At 36.7% G+C, this 19,768-nt stretch overlaps 1 long non-coding RNA gene across 3 annotated transcripts in view; it reads left to right on the top strand.

Moving 5' to 3' along the window:
* Positions 1-19,768, top strand: part of LOC101126300 (uncharacterized) — a 45,252-nt gene that overhangs the window by 18,892 nt on the left and 6,592 nt on the right. For all 3 annotated transcript variants that reach the window (XR_008667534.2, XR_004071004.3, XR_010134674.1), the window contains exons 6-9: positions 1,485-1,573; positions 2,889-2,985; positions 5,148-5,199; positions 13,309-13,432. This is a non-coding gene — a long non-coding RNA (uncharacterized lncRNA). The remainder of the gene's footprint in view (positions 1-1,484; positions 1,574-2,888; positions 2,986-5,147; positions 5,200-13,308; positions 13,433-19,768) is intronic.

The raw sequence follows: 19,768 nt of genomic DNA, 5'->3' as shown, positions 1-19,768 counted from the left end.
GTTTGTATGATATTTAAAAATAGATGGTAATTATCTCTATTGTCCATATAGTCCTGTTGTAACAAAATATTTTGTTTTTCACCTTTTTCAATATGAATTTCAGAATACCTTGAAACCTGTTATAAAAAGCCTGTTAAAATTTGCTTTGAAGTTACGCTAAATTCATGTAAATTTTCAGAATGTTTTAGTACATTGTTTTTACTGTATCTAGTATTTTTCTCTTTTACACTTATCCATTCCCATTTTTATTTTGTAATGTGCTATTTCTAAGTTTCAAGTACTATCATAATACATTTCTCTTCTTTTATTATATATTTCAATTTGGATTTTTACTGATAACTTTAAGGTAAAAAAAGATGAATATGAAATGATGTCTTCTTTCAAATTGGTCACATTCTGGTGGTTGTACTCAGGTCATTTTAATATACAACCTCTGACTAAAACCACTGCTTTTAGACCTAGCTACCGTTATTTGTTTTTCTCTTCATCATGTATATGTTGCCTCATTTATTCTGTTTTTTTTTAATATATATGTAGATACATACCCTAATTATAAAAGATATGTGGTCCTATTTTTCTTCAGTGACAGTTTTACTTCTGTTTACTTCTATCTAGTATAGTAACCATGTAACACAATTTGTTCAGGGTCCTTTTATAGCTGCTGGGAAGCTTTGCCATGAAAATTGCACCAAAATATAAGTATAGGCAGGGAAGCTAGTTTTAGGTATATCAGCCATTGGTTTGTTATGGGCTCAAAGAAGGATAGGTAGTTGAAAATTATTTGGATGTCTGTATTCTGTTTAGAATTTGGAGTGGTTTTGGACATGATAATTTAATTTGAACTAGGTCATTCCTGATGTTATTAATAGGTTGTCTTGTTTAGTTTTCTGCGTTCTTACTAATTCTTGATTTTTAGGGTGTGTTTTCTCCCTGTGTCCTCCCCTAATCTTATACCTGCTGCTCCTCAGTTTGTGTGTATGCACATGTACATGCAAGGATTTTTCTGATGAATGTGCAGGGGGCAGTGTTGTACTTAGTTTTACTTTACTTTTGCCAGATTCTACTAAAAATTTTAGGTGAGTTTAGCCCTGTTTATTCAACTAAATAAGATACTTGGAGATTTATATCTAAAGGAAGAATCTCAGTCATTGTAAATAAATGACTTAAAGTCATTATTCTGGAAATCAACCAGAGAAATTCCTTTCTGGAGTTTTACATCTTTTTTGGAACTCTTTTGATATGATAGCTGTATGACTTCAACACTTCTGAAGTAATTGGATTTGGTGTTTATATATCAACTTTACAGTTTAAAAAAAAAAGACCAGCATAGTACTTGGATTTTAGATTACAACTTTGCATCATTAAAAAAACAGTAAAGGATGTGGAAACAAGGAGCCATATAGGAATCTAAGAAGCATGTAATAAACATAAGACTAATGTACTAATTATGTATGGTGCTCTTTTGCTGACTACTTCCATTTTAGATAAAGAAATCTAAGAACATAAAGTTAAAATATATGAATTTCCAGAAACAGATGATGAAGAAGAAAAAAAACTTGTTAAAAAGATAAAGGTAGGTTCATCCCTGTACATACAGTAAAGTAATCTGAGGCCTTAAAAACATACTACAGCATCCACAGGAAAGATCAAAAGTATCAGTGTTTTAAGTAGTTGGCTTACAAAATGCCTAGGGAGATTTAATGTTGAATTCAACTTTATAGTTAACTTTGAAGATTAGCTAGTATATATAACAAGCAATTGTGTAAACTACTGAGGTGAATAACACAATCCTTATTTCAAATTGTTTTTAATTAACTGGCTTTCATATTATGTAATTTTTTCCCTCTTAAGAAACAAGTGATGAGAAAGGAGAGAATTCCTTCTGTTATGTTTTAATTGCCAGACAAAAACTGTATTTCTTTTATCTTTATAAAAGCCAACCAAAATTACAGCTAGATAGGAGGAATAAGTTCTAGTGTTCTGTAGCATTGTAAGGTGGCTGTAGTTAACAGTAATTTAGTCTATATTTTCAAATAGCTAGAAGAGAGGATTATGAATGTTCCCAATATAGAAAAATAAGTGTGAGTTGATAAATGTGCTAATTACCCTAATTTGATCATTACATATTTGTATACAGGTATCAGAATACCATACTCTACCCCACAAATATGTACAATTATGTTTCAATTAAAAATAATAAAAACCAACCAAAAATTCACATCGACACAATTTTCTGTATTTTAATTTATCGTGGTTTTCTAAGTACTTTGTCCCTACAAATGGTATACTGAATAATGGCATTATGTAGGCAAATACCTTGGAATAATGAAATGCTTATACCTCGCCAGTGAAGAATTTCTGCAGTTATATAGAATAGCTGGTTAGATATTTCCGGGAGCCACAGAATTGTGAAGGGCTACACATGGATGAATACAAATCCAGTCACCTGGATTTGAAGTTCCAGAGTTAGAGCTTAGCAAATATACTATTCCCTGCTTTAGGTACTGTTACAGTTGGTTTGTGATCAAGTAGTCAGGCTAGTCATTAGCCTCCTTTTATTTTCCCAGATACTAATATATTTTTTACCTTTTTCCCCCCAAGCATGGGACAACTTTCTGTAGTGATTTTTAGTAAATAATTTGACCAGTATATGCTTGAATATTCTTAACTTTAAAGAGAACATTTAATTTTATTTATTATTTACCTTGGTGGTAATATCATGTGATGTCAATTTACTAAATATTGGTTAAATGGCCTATAAAAACTAATGCAGAAACTATCAAAAGTAATTTTTTTTGGCTAATCTGTTGAGTCATGTAACTTTTTTTATTCTTGAAATTTGTGAATACTATAGAGATGTATTTGAACAAGAATACTTTGTTTTATAGGACCATTTACCTCTTGCTGTGGTGGGTAGTAATACTATCATTGAAGTTAATGGCAAAAGGGTCATAGGAAGGCAGTATCCTTGGAGTGTTGCTGAAGGTAAGGTTTTCTTCAGTGAACGAGTTTCTATAAGATCTCAAAACTGTGATTAAAAATGTGTATTTATAGTAAGGAGTATAATATGCATACTGTATTGATATAATCTAGATTTCAAGGATAGTACTGATTTCAGGTTCTTGTAGTCTCATTTTCCTCTTAAATACATTCATATTTTTCAAACCTGTATCCTACTAAGTCAGGCAAGTATGTGTTAAGTCCTAAAGTTGTAGTATAGGTTGAACATTCAATTTTTTTTTTTTTTTTTTTGAGATGGAGTCTCGCTCTGTCACCCAGGCTGGAATGCAGTGGCATGATCTCAGCTCACTGCAACCTCCGCCTCCCGAGTTCAAGCGATTCTTCTGCCTCAGCCTCCCAAGTAGCTGGGACTACAGGTGCGTGCCACCACGCCTGGCTAATTTTTGTATTTTTAGTAGAGACAGGGTTTCACCATATTGGCCAGGCTGGTCTTGAACTCCTGATCTTGTGATCCACCCGCCTCAGCCTCCCAAGGTACTGGGATGACAGGCATGAGCCACTGTGCCCGGCCTAGGTTGAACGTTCTTAAAGAGAAAATTCAAAATATGAATTGCTCCAAAATCTAAAACGTTTTGAGCACTGACATGCCACTCAAAGGAAATGCTCAGTGGAGCATTTTGAATTTTGGATTTTTGGATTAAGGATGCTCAGCCAGTAAGTATGACACAGATATTCCAGAATTCCAAAAAAATTCAAAACACTTCTGGCCCCAAGCATTTCAAATAAGGGATACTCAACTTGCCCCACCCTGGCTGGCATCCCTGCCTCATTATTAAGTCTATTTCTGTTTTCTTATTTGAAAACGTAACTAAAATTGAGGGGTTCTTTACCTGGGGCCCTAAGTTTGCTCCCAGGGAATCTAATGAACCTCCTGGAATTAAACATTTTGGAGAGAAGGCTAGTCACTTTTATCGGAATGTCAGATGGGTCATGGACCCTCAAGAATTATTTTAAAAATGAATAAGCCCAGTTAAAACATTCACAGTCTCCTTTCCTCAGTGCAAAAGTTGCCTTTTTTGACATCGCATATTTAGAGTAAAAAAATTTCATTAGTAAGAGATACTCTTTACTAGTTTTGTAAGGATTTTTTTTGTTTTTTAACCTGCTATCTTAAATTATTAAGGGTTAAGTAAGGAGTTTTAAATACCAATAAAATCTTATTTATAACACCAAACCTCAGAAGTCCTTCCTCTTGGCAATAGGTTTATTGTATTGGTTTAATCTGATATTTAATCTTCTGTATTATAGTAAGCTGAAACCAAAATTGAGACATGATTGTTTTATGTTTGTTGCTATTATTTTTGAATTTTTTTTAAAGACAAGGTCTTGCTATGTTGCCCAACTGGCCTCAAACTCCTGAGCTCAAAGTGATCCTCCCACATGCTCCTCCCACATAACATCACTTATAGGCACACACCACTGCCCCTGGTTTATTTTGAACAGTTCTTTAATTTTTAGGATATTGTTTCAAGTTACTGTCCTTATTGACAATTTTCCCACCAGTGACCCCTGTACCTTGTTCCCAGCTCTCTCTGTCATGCCCAGGCAACTTTCAGTTGCTGAGTTGAGGCTTTAGAACTTACATAGCCCTTAAAAATAGGCACCAGAGAAACTGATTTGCATCTCTCTTTTGTAGTTCACCCCTCTACTCCCAAGTAATATTCCTGTTTGTGATACATTCTTTAAAAATAAAAGTAAAGAATCTTAAAGTTCTTGGCTCCCTTTTTCATTTTGGTTACCTTAAGATTTTTTTCTAAAGTGATTCCCCGTTCACTTACACCACTGAATTTTTTAAATGTATTATATAATAAATATATTTTTTACCAATAATGAGAAAATGCGTGATTTCCCCTTTCAAAATTTCAAAGTTGTTTCCGGAGAGCTCATTTTAGTTAGGTTGACATCTGTTTCTGAGTATTAAACTACAGTAAGGTAATAATATAGTACACTTCTCTGTCATGCCCTTACATTGAGTACTATGTTAGTGTTAAATCTCAAAAAAATTGATCTGAGCTGTTTTGCATTTCCCCTCCCTTGTTTTTATCCCCCAAGTTCCTGTGAAATATTTTTTGAAAAGACTAGGCTTAGTGAAAATATAATATTTGAGGTCTATTTTTTTCTTACAGTTGAAAATGGTGAACATTGTGATTTTACAGTTCTAAGAAATATGTTGATAAGGTAAGTGCAAGCAATGATGGAAATAGCATAAGATTTTCTTTCCCTAAATAAGAGTTGGATAGATTTACTTTTTGCCTTCTATAAAGGTAGCTAATTTAAATTTATATCTTCAGTCTAGTAATGAAGTAAGCACTACAGGTAGACGATTCTTTCTCCAAGGTTTTGAAGTCATCAGCAAAAGTTACAAAATAATTTGTGTGTCTAGGGATACATAGGAAAATTAGTCTCTTTACTTTATCGTTATACTTCGTGTTGAGGTTTAATACTGAAATAACTATGGAAGGTGAAATAGAAGAGGCTCTTCTTCTTTCTTAATGTGAAAAACTTGTGAAAACTGTATAAGAGAAGGCTAGTTTTTGAGTCAAAAGCTAGAATTTGAATGTTAAAAGGTACACAACCTGGTAGCTGGTGAGTAGGGCATATTTTATATACTGGAACATAGAGAAGAAAACCAATCTTCCTATCAGGTGAGACAAAAAAATCCCTACATTGTGTCTTGCACACCTGCTGAAAGAGAAGGAAAGCCTATGGGAGCAGGACATTGAGGCCATCCTGATTAGAGGACCAGGACTAGTGAAGAGGAGCTCTTACTAATGAATTAGAAAAGCAGCAGCAGAGAGGAAATCATGAAGAAAAAGTGTAATAGGACTAGAGATGTTAGTAGGTAAGGAACAGAAAGGGCATCAAAATGATCCTCAGTGTTTTCATCTTGAGACACATTCCTTCCTCTCCCTACCTCACTCCCTATTCCCCGCTTCTCTCTCTTGCTTCTCTACGCCTTTACCACATACTCTCTTTAATCTCCAGTTTTAGATATCTGTCTTAAGTTGATATCTATTCATTTTCGTACCTCTTACCCACTTTCCCAAAACGCAAGAATCTCTTTAGCTATGTAAAGAAAGGTAGTAACATAAATATGGATAATAATTGGAAATCATGGAATAACAAGAAGGTCATTCTCACAAGTGAGAAGTGAGGGGGAAAATTTAAGAGAGTCAAACTGCTACCTCAAGAAATACAGTAGAGATGAGAGTGAATTTTGAAATGAAAGAAATTGACATGTAATTGATTTTTATTTTCAAAGGAGCAGGTGTTTTTGGTAGGAACTACATGACAGGGTTGATTGAGCAGTTGGGGTTGCCAGGCCTCAATTAGGGGAGAAGAGCAAATGCACGAGAAGGTCATCCTCTGGGTTTTGAGAATACAACACTTGAGGCTGTGTTATGAACTATTCCCTTCCTCTTCCATTCTTAAGGTGTGACTTCAAAAGGATACCTATTAATAATATAATCTGCTATGACAGTATATAAGTAGAGAATGTTTAATAAATGCTAATTACCATTGCATTCCTCTTATTTTTAAATCTTCTATGGTACTTGCCCAGTGCTTGACATGGTGGCATTCTATAACTTTTTCTTGTGTATTTTAAAAGTATACAATCAATAATTTCCTACATACCTAAAACACTGTAGAGGGGAAAGCTAGTTACTAAGCCAGAGGCTACTTTGTTGAGATGGAGTCTCACTCTGTTGCCCAGGCTGGAGTGCAGTGGCACGATCTTGGCTAATTGCAATCTCCACTTCCCTGCTTCAAGCAATTCTCCTGCCTCAGCCTCCCGAATAGCTGGGATTACAGGCATGTGCCACCACACCCAGCTAATTTTTGTATTTTTAGTAGAGATGGGGTTTCAGCATGTTGGCCAGGCTGGTCTCAAACTCCTGACCTCAAGTGAGCCACCAGCCTTGGCCTCCTACAGTGCTGGGATTACAGGTGTGAGCCACCACGCCCACCCAGCCCAGAGGCTACTTTGAATATTTGAAAGTTCACAGCCTGGCAGCTAGTGAGGGTCCTCCCTAGTATAAGCATTACAGAGCAAATTGACCATGCCTGCAGGAAGATTTAATACAGCAGAGCAGCAAGCATACTGCTTTTAGGCATAAAAGTATGCCTAAAAATTCTAAAGTTATACGTATTAGAAAGATGTATATTTAATTTAGCTCATGTCTTTAAGACAAAGGCGTCTAGTGGATATTTAGTAAATACCTGAAGGAAGGAAATACAATACCAGTATTGCAGATGTCTGTAAATCCCAAGTAATTGACATCTTCAGGTCAAAGGAATAGTGATTGCTTCTAAGAAAGAGTCAAGTTCAAAGAAGTGTTTGCTAATTAAGAGAACTGAATTACTCCAGGCAAACCAAAGAAGGCAATGGAAAGGAGGAAGACTATACAAATATTTTCAGGGTGTGGAGATGGGTGTTTCAGAAATCAAATACGGAAAGAAAACAAAAGGAGAACAGAAAGAGTTATGGTATCAGCAATGGGAAATGGAAGAGACAAATTCCTGAAACTGGGGAAACTGTATTGCTAATTACCAAATTATTGTGAGAATGGAGGAGTGGGATGAATCATAAAAGGTTAAAGCATATTTAATTAAATGGAAATAAAGACTTATATAACCTGAAAAAATCAGAATTATGTAGTCATATAGAAGTGAAAGTGATTTTAGTGAAAGGAAAATCATCCATTATCTAAAACATTAGATGACACTAACAAAAATAGCTTAACAATTAGTAAATTCACCTTACCTTTATTTTACACATTCATGCAAACATTTCATGTAAGTATTCTTCCTTAGAACCTTTAATGATTTTTCAGTGATGTAGTGATGATATGTAATATATAATAATTAAAATTAGGCCAGGCGCAGTGGCTCACACCTGTACTCCTAGCACTTTGGGAGGCCAAGGTGGGAGAATTGCTTGAGCTCAGGAGTTTAAGACTGGCCTGAGCAACATGGCGAAACTGCATCTCTACTAAAAATACAAAAAATAGTTGGGCGTGGTATTGCATGCCTGTAGTCCCAGCTACTCAGGAGGCTGAGGCAGGAGGATGGTTTGAGCCTGAACGGCAAAGGTTGTAGTGAGCTGAGATCATACCACCACACTCCATCCAGCCTGGGTGACAGAGCAAGACTCTGTATCAAAAAAAAAGAAAGAAAAAAATTACATAAACTTTTTTTATATTGGCATAGGTGTTTATTCTTATTATTCTCCACTTAGAGAAACTGGTAACAATAATTTATTCCAAAAAGTGTTTATCATATCTCAGCTTCAATCTTGAGTTACCAATTTTGTTAAAATTCCTATTTTCTGCTATCTGCATTGGGACACAAAAGGTAATGGTGTGTTCCTTGTAAAGGGGAACTTATAGTTGAAGAGATATGATGTCACCTGTGACATATACTTGTACCAAAAATGAATGACAACCAAGAAGAAAATGTTCATGGTTGGAATGCTTTGATGTCAAGGCTGGGACAAAGGTTTCTAAAGCAGTTGAACTCTTTGATGAGAGATTGACAAATTAGCCTGAACTGTTCAGTGTCAATCACCAGATATGCCAGGAGTAGGGAGCTGTCTGACTTGCCCTAAGTGGAGTGGTAGAGCTTTAGAAGTAACTGTTGTGGCTATAAGAGAACATGAATTTATCAAGGGACAAAGTCTGGGAGATGAGATTTTTGGAAAACTCAGACTTAGGACTAAGGGGAGTGAACTATCAGAGAATTGCATGGAAATGTCAGTACGATATGAATCAGAGTAATTGAATATCACATTTTATTCACAAAGGGGGAGATTCAAGAAGCTGGATTGTGAAGTAACAGTAAAGGTTTTCTGGAAGTAAGGAATGATAAAAACAGTACAACAATACGCTTTTTTTTTTTGAGACGGAGTCTCACTCTTATACCCAGGATGGAGTGCAATGCACGATCTTGGCTCACTGCAACCTCCACCTCCTGGGTTCAAGCGATTCTCCTGCCTCAGCCTCCCAAGTAGCTGAGATTACAGGTGTCCGCCACCACACCCAGCTGATTTTTGTATTTTTAGTAGAGGTGGGGTTCCACCATGTTGGCCAGCCTGGTCTCAAACTCCTTGAGCTCAGGCAATCCACCTACCTCGGCCTCCCAAAGTTCTGTGATTACAGGCATGAGCCACCACACCCAGCCAACAATACACCTTTGTGTTTGTCTCCCAGAAGGGAGTTTTAGTAAAGTGGTGAAGATGAATGATGGCAGATATAGGAAGTTTGAGATAGAATAGATGATGGGAAGAGGGAGAACTGACAATACAGAGTATTGCCACACCGTGTATATCCAAGAACACTACATTGGTAAAGGATATCCATGGAGCAGCTAAGGGTATCTTCAGTGTCTTGAATAATTAAATAATGATGACATCATCCCGTATTTATTGTAGATTTATCTCATATGTATTGATTTTATATATGATGGAAATGCTGTAAGCAAAAATTTGTTTAACCAAAATACCACATTCACCTAGACAGTTTGAAGAAACAGAAATTTACTCTAAAATTCCCTAGTTTGAAAGCAACTTGATATGTCATCTGAAATGTATTATTATGTCTTAATAAAAACTCATATATTACCTTAGTAATATTGCTAAAAGGCAGTTACTTTTAGATTTTATGAGCTTCAGTAGTAGCTAATCTACACTCTCTTGTCTAGTATTTAAATAGATAATATAAAAATGAATACTCTTTCATAGAAAGGTCATCCTTCAGTTACTGCTTTGGGAGATTTGTGGGGTTTTTTTTTTTCTTTTTTGAGGATTCATTTTCTTTATTTAAAAAAATGTTTTTGGCTGGTCGCGGTGGCTCACGCCTGTAATCCCAGCACTTCGGGACGCCGAGGTGGGTGGATCACAAGGTCAAGAGATTGAGACCATTCTGGCCAACATGGTGAAACCCTGTCTCTACTAAAAATAAATAAATTAGCCGGGCGTGGTGACACGCGCCTGTAGTCCCACCTACTCAGGAGGCCGAGGCAGGAAATCGCTTGAACCCAGGTGGTGGAAGTTGTAGTGAGCCAAGATTGCACCACTGCACTCCAGCCTGGCGACAGAGGGACAGAGGGAGACTCCGTCTCAAAAAAAAAAAAGAACAAAGAAAAAAAATGTTTTCCCCTATGTTATTTTAGGAATCAAGCAACATGGGACGTGTTGAGGAGACAGCACAATCGGGCAGGGAGGAGGGTTGAAGAGCAGACAGGCTCGCTGGGAGAGCGGAGGACAGGGATGGGGAGAGAGGGTGGGATGGAGAGGGCATCTGAGGGGAGACGGTCAGAGGTCGACTGCTGTCTCAGGCCCTTTTTCAAAGTCATCCCAGCTCTTTGAAAGGGGCTTATTTGCCATTTAAGAGCTGTTGATGTTTCTTTAAAAATGAATCTCAGGGTGTGTGGCTGGGCAGCAGGCACCAGCACCAAGAGGAGGACAAACAAGGTCCCTGGGCTGAGGATCCCACTGTGGGCAAAGCCTGTAGTGCAGAGAAGTGGCGGAAAACTTAGGGCTCCAAGAGGCAGACCTACAGGGAGCTGGCCATTTGCACTCACCCTTCCTATCCTAGGCAAAAGAGGGAGCGAGCTGAGGAAAAGTTAGAACTAGGCTTCTTTAAAGTAACAGATTAAGCACTATTTAATTTCTGCTCTAGACCTCAAAGGAGTTAAACCAGGCGACTTCCACCAGATTTTCTTGATTCTGTGTTTATTCCATGAGAAGCTGTGGGCTCGATCCTGTACAAGTTCTAGAACTTCCTGGAACCTGCAGAACCTATATGGGCAGTTGAAGTGAGTGGAGAAACCAGGAATCTCAAAATATCTCAATATAAAGACACCACTCCTTCCCCTCTCTTCACTGCTCCCGCAAAAGCAGGTCCTCCACGCCACTGCTGCCTACCCAGACCGCTGCACTCTCACTAATGAGGCCATTTCTTTCTTGACTTCGCTGTGCTCTTGGCCAAGTGACAACAATCAGAAATAATCCGGCGCGATCAAGCCCATGCTACCCTGGACAGAGAGTAATATTTCCATCCAAGGCCTCCCTAGTGGCTTTCCCTCTCTGAGCAGCGGGGACATGGAGCAGCTGTCAAAACACCAAGGGAGGCCCAGGAAAGATGCTCATCTCCGGGGAGGAGCGGAGGGGACAGCCAGCATGTCTTCAGCCAGGAAGGGGGATGACAGCACAGGGCAGCCTGTGGGGGGCATGGCGGGGTGAGAAATCTTCCTGTGGCTGTGGAAATCTTGATAAGGTGGCGAATGTGTTGTATAGTGGCATCCTGAGGGCTGCCTGCCCTCCCAGGCACCCAGGGCAGGCAGGCAAGCTGCACGCTGTCATCGCCTAAGTCAGAGGCATTGGGCACACTTAATTATAGGGGAAGCAGAATCTGACTGCACTTTCTGTGCCAGCTGCTGAGTTCGTTTGCATCGTCATTTTTTTTTTTCCTTTTTCATACCTCAATGGAATAAATCTGAAAGATGTTTAGAGCTAGATTTTCACCAGCAGGTCTTCAGAAATGAATACAGGGATGAGGAATTTCATCCATTTATCCTTGCGTTGGCTGAGCAAATATTTATTGAGTGCCTGTTGTATCCAGGTACTGTGCTTGGTGCTAGGGGGGTTCTCAGATTTGTTTTCTAAGGTGAAACAATCGGAATTTGGAGCCACCGATATTTTCCATGCTCATCACAAGGGAGAGGGGAGCTATAATATTTGGACATCACAATGAGGTAAACTGGAAGTAATCAGCCCAGAAGACACTGCCTGGTTCCTGGAAGGTGAAGATTGAGATGCAGGCTCATAGGTGGGAAGCTCTGCCTTAGACCTGGGCATTGTGATATTTCCATTAATGAGGCATAAGGTGGAAAGGTGGTGCCTGTCATCTGGGCTTGACAATCTTCTCAGTGCCCTAGAAGAAAGTCTTCCCTCCTATGGCCATTTCTCTTTTTCTTTTTTTCTTTTTCTTTTAAATTATACTTTAAGTTCTAGGGTACATGTGCACAACGTGCAGGTTTGATCCATATGTATACATGTGCCATGTTGGTTTGCTGTACCCATCAACTCATCATTTACATTAGATATTTCTTCTAATGCTATCCTTCCCCCAGCCCTCCACCCCCTGACAGGCCCCAGTGTGTGATGTTCCCCGCCCTGTGTCCAAGTGATCTTATTGTTCAGTTCCCACCTATGAGTAAGAACATGTGATGTTTGGTTTTCTGTCCTTGTGATAGTTTGCTGAGAATGATGGTTTCCAGCTTCATCCATGTCCCTGCAAAGGACATGAATTCATCCTTTTTTATGGCTGCATAGTATTCCATGGTGTATATGTGCCACATTTTCTTAATCCAGTCTATCGCTGTTGGACATTTGGGTTGGTTCCAAGTCTTTGCTATTGTGAGTAGTGCCACAATAAACATACGTGTGCATGTGTCTTTACAACAGCATGATTTATAATCCTTTGGGTATATACCCAGTAATGGGATTGATGGGTCAAATGGTATTTCTAGTTCTAGATTCTTGCGGAATCGCCACACTGTCTCAATGGTTGAACTAATTTACACTCCCACCAACAGTATAAAAGCGTTCCTATTACTCCACATCCTCTCCAGCATCTGTTGTTTCCTGACTTTTTAATGTTCACCATTCTAACTGACGTGAGATGGTATCTCATTGTGGTTTTGAGTTGCATTTCCCTGATGACCAGTGATGGTGAGCATTTTTTCATGTGTCTGTTGGCTGCACAGATGTCTTCTTTTGAGAAGTGTCTGTTCATGTCCTTTGCCCATTTTTTGATGGAGTTGTTTGTTTTTTTCTTGTAAATTTGTTTGAGTTCTTTGTAGATTCTGGATATTAGCCCTTTGTCAGATGGGTAGATTGCAAAAAATTTCTCCCATTCTGTAGGTTGCCTGTTCACTCTGATGGTAGTTTCTTTTGCCGTGCAGAAGCTCTTTAGTTTAATTAGATCCCATTTGTCTATTTTGGCTTTTGTTGCCATTGCTTTTGTTGTTTTAGTCATGAAGACCTTGCTATGGGTCTCAAAATCTCTATGGAATCTAAATTTGGTGTCAAGTTAGCTTATTTTTTATTCTACTTTGGGTGTAAATGAAAGCAGATGAATGCCACCTTCCTTAACAATAGTCTTTTGTTCATTTTAAATCTGAAATTTTTGTTTTGGTAACATTTTGAATGTATATTAAAGCTTTTTTCAGCTTTTCCCCCCTAGCTATTAATAGAAGCAAACTCTTGCCGTTTATTTATGACAGAACACACGCAGGACTTGAAAGATGTTACTAATAATGTCCACTACGAGAACTATGGAATCAGAAAACTGGCAGCTGTGACTTATCATGGAGTTGATAACAAGAAGAATAAAGGGCAGCTCACTAAGTAAGTATATATTTTTTCTCCAAAAAAAGGTATTCTTTCTGTAGTCAATAATCATATTGTTTCATTTTCATTAAATTTCTCCTAACTACTCAGTAGAAAATTTGGATAATATTCTCTATGCACAACAGCATAAATTTATATTGTTATGCTTTGTTAATAGTAGAAGCTTTTTTGAATGAACCATTTTGATAGAGTTTTCACTTACAGATTGTGTGGAAACAAAGGACAGGCTTTAAGAAAAGGAATATTTAGATGAATTTATTCTTGGTTACCTTCTCTATTCCTATTCCAGGGAGTAAATTAGCTGGAGTTTCAGTTTCTTCTTTTGGTTGTTAGACTGGTGTAAGTGACTACGAAGTGTGTAGCTTTGCCCTATTGAGCTTATATCTCAAGCTGTGGTGGTTTCATGTTGGGGTCAAAAAAAGAGATGTGTGAGGAAGCTGGTAACCATGTCTGTGCCCTACTTTTAAAAAATTTGTCATTATTGAAGATCACAATTACATCATATGTCACTTAGCAATGGGGATACATTCTGGGAAATGTGTCATTGGGCTATTTCATCATTCTGTAAACATGATTGAGTGTACCTACATAAACCTAGATGGTAGAGCCTTCTGCACACCTAGGTTATGTGGTCTAGCTATCGCTTGTAGGCTGTAAACCTATACAGCATGTTACTGTACTGAATGTTATAGACAGTTGTAACATAATGTTAAGTATTTGTGTATCTAAACATAGAAAAGGTGCAGTAAAAATACAGTGTAAAAGATTACAAATGGTATCTCTGTATAGGGCACTTGGTGTGAATGGAGCTTGCAAGACTGGAAGTTGCTCTGGATGAGTCAGTGAGTGAGCGGTGAGTGAATGTGAAGGCCTAGGACATTACTGTACACTACTGTGGTCTTTATGAACACTGTACACTTAGGCTATACTAAATTTACTTTCTAAATTTGTCTTTAGTAATCTTATTTTGCTGTAACTTTTATAATAACTTAAATTTTAAAAAACTTTTTGATTCTTTTGTAGTAACACTTAGCTTAAAACACAAACACATGAACAGATGTACAAAAATATTATCTTTATAATCTTTATACCATAAGCTTTTTTCTATTTTAAAAGTTCTTTCTTTTTTCACTTAAAACTTTTTTTTGTTAAAAACGAAGACATAAACTTACACATTAGCCTAGGCCTATTCAGGGTCAAGATCATCAAAATGCTACTGGGCAGTAGGAATTTTTCAGTTCCTATGGGCCACCATCATATATGCAGTCCCTTGTTGACTGAAATATCATTATGCAGTGCATAGCTGTATTACGAAACCATTTTAAATAATGTGCATTTGTAGCTCGGTGTTATCTACCATTAGACAATAATCCTGACGGATCAACTATATAAATACATAATACAAGTTCTCAAAGTAGCTATGGTGTTTTCCGTAGTGGTTAACATGCTTTATCATGGAATAGAAAAATGCCCCTTCTTAAATATTTAAAATACAAGATTCTGTTTGAGGTAAGCCTCAATACATGAACAAAAGGAAGGCTTTTTATCTCTTTTTTAGCCAAATGTTTATTGAGCAACTTTGGCACAAAAATTTAAGGATCCATCATAGTGAATATTGTTCATAAAATCCTAATTCACTTTAAACTCATTCTCATTAATGATGAACGTTTTAACTCATTAAAAGAAACACATACACAAAGCTACTGATGATTTTGTATATTAAAAGAAAATATACAAAATATACAAAAAATATATGTACTTATACAATATATTTTTTAAAACATTTGTTATGTTGTCGATATAAGGAACTGTTTAATTGTTCCCATGTCTCAAATGTAAGGCTTTTTAAAGTAGTGCTGTTGGATGCAGGTAAGATAATTCAGAGAAAAATAGTAAACTTTACAGTATCATTAGGTTTTTTTCCGCATACACAAAATTCTGTGTGGATACGTGAGTTAAACTATATCCCAGGTGAAAACATAAATAGTAGAATTCTACTGGAAATATATCTCTTAAAGAGAGGAATCATACCATACTTTGTCTATGCGAATAAGAAATGTTTGCATTGCTAAAAAGCAAATTGCCCCAGGAGCTAGCATAATATTTTATTTTATGTTAATAATAAGTGAACAATAAACATTTGAGAAGATCAAGCCAACTAGGGAATGGCTGTAATTGGAATAGATATTTGATATGATTTGATAAATTAGATTGTTACTACTTCATTGAATAACACATACTGAATCTGAAAGAAATCGCTTAGAAGTTTATCTATTGGTTGTATCTTACATTGTCTTGAAAATGTTAGCAATTTCAAAAAATATTTTTGTTAAATTTTTCTTTAAAAGTCATTAACAACTTATGGTGCTTTAGCTGATGTAAGGTGCTTTTCCTCATAGCTCAGTACATATCCATGAATAACTGAAAAGAAAGACTAATGTTTAAATAAGTGAAATAAGCAGGTATGAGTTAGGCTTCTTTTAATCTTCTTTTTGTATTGCTCTCATGCGACTCTCCATAGCAATGTATTCTTTAACAGTGGTAGTGGGGAGGGGTTGAGAGTTGCAAGAATTTTAGAATGGAACATGAACCTATTGAAAATTTATAGTTAAATTGATCTTTGGCAATGTATGCTTCACAAAGTGCTAATCACACTTTGGTTTTAGAATATAAGCTAAACTTTTTAAAGATGTTAGACATTGAATAGTAAAATATATTCATGCGCCACATAACGATGTTTTGGTCAATGACTGACTGCATATACGACAAGATCCCATAATATTATAACATCTATACCATAGAGCCTAAGTGTGTAGTAGGTTATACTATCTACAGTCGTGTGAGTACACTCTGTGTTGTTCACACAATGACAAATGAATTTCTCTGAATGTATCCCCATTGTTAAGCAGTGCGTGACTGTAGATCAATTTATCTTATATTTAAATTTTCTGAGGTAGTTTTGGGCAAACTGTAGAGGCTATTGAAACATGAAATAAAAATAAAAATTAAAAATATATGTGTAGATGTCTGAAAATGTGCCTTTCTGTTAATAGCCCTGGAACAATTCTATTTTAGAGGGACTTAAAACAAGAATTAGATGTGTTGTTTAAATCTGAAGAATAGCTGAACTTGTCCAGTCAGCTATAATTTGTCTCAAGGTTAGATCTGGAGAAGTGGATGCTGTTCTTAGCAGCTATCCAGTAATTACCTGTTTCTGACAAAGAATGTATGGAGCCATCAAAGTACTTCTTAATTCCTTAGAGAATGTATCTTGCATCCCTTATGGAGGGTAGTGGGTGGCTGAAAGCCACAGAAAGGGTAGCCTTTCAAATCAAAGGAAATTCAGCAAGGGTCTGTAAAGGAAAGGGGAGAAGAGTTGTTCATATCAGATTGCTGATCTCTTAAAGGAAGTGATTCCCAATAAGAGGAGGGCCGTCTTGTTAAACTTCCTTCTTGAACTTTTATCTGCCTCCTTTTTTCTTGATCTTCCTTGTACCTTTTACTTAAAATCACATTTGATTGGTAACTCTTTTTCAGAACTGATGTGTATCATTGGTACCAATTGTGACAATAGATACCTTGCTCCAAGTTGGGGCACACCCTAGTCTCTCTTTCCCTTACGTTAATTTATTTTTCTGTTCTCCATAGCCTTTTCCATCAGTCATCTTGGGAAAACTTTATAAGTAAATGACTAAAAATACAGGTTCCAAAGGCAGATCCTCAGAATTCTTCATACAAGAGTTTCATTGATCTAAATAGAAATAAAGACAATTTTCTGAAAATTTCAAGTTGTTTCAAAAAATTAAACTTATTTATTTATATCTTTTACTCTTTATTCAAGTGTCCTTTCATAAAATTATAATGATAGTAGTTGGAGTTTTGTTTATGTTTGGTTTTAATACTCTTACTTGGCAAAACAAGATGTTGACAACCATTATTACTTAAAATTTTTGGAAATTTTTATTGATCTTTCAAATGATTTAAGTGAAATTCCTTTGGAAAATTTTGCACATAGTGACCTACTAACCACTGGAGCGAAAAAGTATGTAAATCTACTTGCTTAATGTATTCTTTAGGAAAGACAACCACACATAATTTAAATGAAACATGATTGTTTTTTATTATACTCCAAGGGTGGGTCACGTGTAATGCAGCAAAGTAGAACTTGACTAGGTCATCCTTATGTGGTGGCTGTAATTCTCTTATTAGTCACATGAAGGGGTGTGGCTTGCAGGAATTTTAACCTTATAAAGACAACCCTAGAAGGAGCTAAATCTTTGGGGATTTAGTTTCATATTCGGGTTATGTTGTAACCATTTACTTTTGCTTGTTTTACTAGGCTTTTTTCATTTCTTTGGGTTTTTAATTTCGCTGATAGGTTTATAAGCTTTACTACTACATGTGTGTGGGTAAGAGTTTCCTATTTAAAAGCAGGCAGGCAATGATATAACTTAAATGGTTTTTCCAGCTGTTTAATAAAAGGTTTTACTTGGAAAAAAATAGTAAATGTGAAGACAAAAAGTGATCTCCCTATATTTTCTGCCTTATAGGCATAATTTTTTGTTTCGATTTTCTAAAAATTATTAAAGATGTCTAGAAGTGAGGCGCTAATTTAAAAATTAAAAATGTGAAATATTTTACTGGTGAGAGACTTCAAAAAATTCATTTTAAATATGCATGAACATTTTTTCACAGTATTTGAGTATGTTTGGTCAGATTATTTTTACAAGCCTAAAAACTTACAGTATCTTAACAGTTAAATATTGCACATTTCTTTTAGAAAGTACACACATTTAGCAGGTTTAGAACTTTGAACAGACTTTCAGAAGATAATGGCACAGCATATTTATTTTCATAGTGATTTAGTGTAATGATTATGAACATAATTTGGGAAATAAATTAGCTTTAGCGAATTTTACTGTAAATTTTTTATTTAGGGCACATACCTTCATAATTTAATTGTGAAAGCTACGCATTTGCCTTTAATTGAAGCTTTTAGCATGCTTTACTTTTAATGTGCTATATCGCTAATTTTTGTTCCTTTAGATATGATACAGTTGAAGGCATGTAAGGCGGGGAATTGTTTTTCCGAAGACATAGTAGTTTTACTATACAGGGATTTTTAATACTTAAATTTTGAATTTAAAAGAAGTTTTTTTTTCCCTTCGAGATGGAGCGCTGCTCTGTCACCCAGGCTGGAGTGCAGTGGCACGATCTTGGCTCACTGCAACTTTTGCCTCCTGGGTTCAAGTAATTCTCCTGCCTCAGCCTCCCAAGTAGCTGGGATTACAGGTGTGCACCAGCACATCTGGCTAATTTTTGTATTTTTAGTAGAGATGAGGTTTCACCATGTTGTCCAGGCTGGTTTTGAACTCCTGACCTTGTGATCTGGCGGCCTTGGCCTCCCAAAGTGCTGGGATTACAGGCGTGAGCCACTGTGCCTGGCCTAAAAGAAGATTTTGAAACATCATTGCATGTTTTCTCTGCAGTCTCTTATTTTCCCCTTGTAGTTATTTAAATAATAATTTAGGTAGCAAAATTACCTGCTCCTTCCCAAGGATAAAGTAAAATAAACATTTTATAGATGAGTTATATAAGTAGGAGTAGATATTTAATTATATCTGATTTCTAATTTAATGTATTTACAATCACAATTATGTTGTTGAATAATCTTAAGTTGCTTAAATATACATATTCGGTTACTTAAGATTAGCAATTAATCGTTTTTAGATTATTTCTTTTCTAGAGCCTAAAAAAGATTTGTGGGGTGTTAGGGGACAGTGGGAATTACAGACTCTTTGAAAATGTAACAAAAGCTTTGGACCCTTTCACTGGAAGAATGCTGGCAAACACATTTGGTATGCTGTTTCAGGGCAGTCGCTGACACTGTGTGTGCTCAGGAGATCAGAGGCAACTATATTAAAAACACCTGCCATTAATATGAGGACTATATTATTAAGAAGGATCTCATCAACTTTTAACCAAAAAAAAAAAAAAAGATATTTACACTTGAATATGTATTTCAGCTGACTCCACTTTTTTTTTTTTTTTTTTGGAGATGGAATCTCGCTCTGTCGCCCGGGCTGTAGTGCAGTGGCATGATCTCCGCTCACTGCAAGCTCCGCGTCCCAGGTGCCACCACGCCCAGCTAATTTTTTGTATTTTTAGCGGAGACGGGGTTTCACTGTGTTAGCCAGGATGGTCTCGATCTCCTGACCTCGTGATCCATCCGCCTTGGCCTCCCAAAGTGCTGGGATTACAGGCTTGAGCCACGGCGCCCGGCCTCAGCTGACTCGCTTTTAAAATGCAGGTTCTTGTTCTAAGTTAATATGT

Source organism: Gorilla gorilla, chromosome 6, assembly GCF_029281585.2.
Source record: "Gorilla gorilla gorilla isolate KB3781 chromosome 6, NHGRI_mGorGor1-v2.1_pri, whole genome shotgun sequence".
NCBI lineage: Eukaryota > Metazoa > Chordata > Mammalia > Primates > Hominidae > Gorilla > Gorilla gorilla.
Note: the sequence above shows the minus strand (reverse complement) of the source record. Positions and strands in the feature narration are given on the sequence as shown.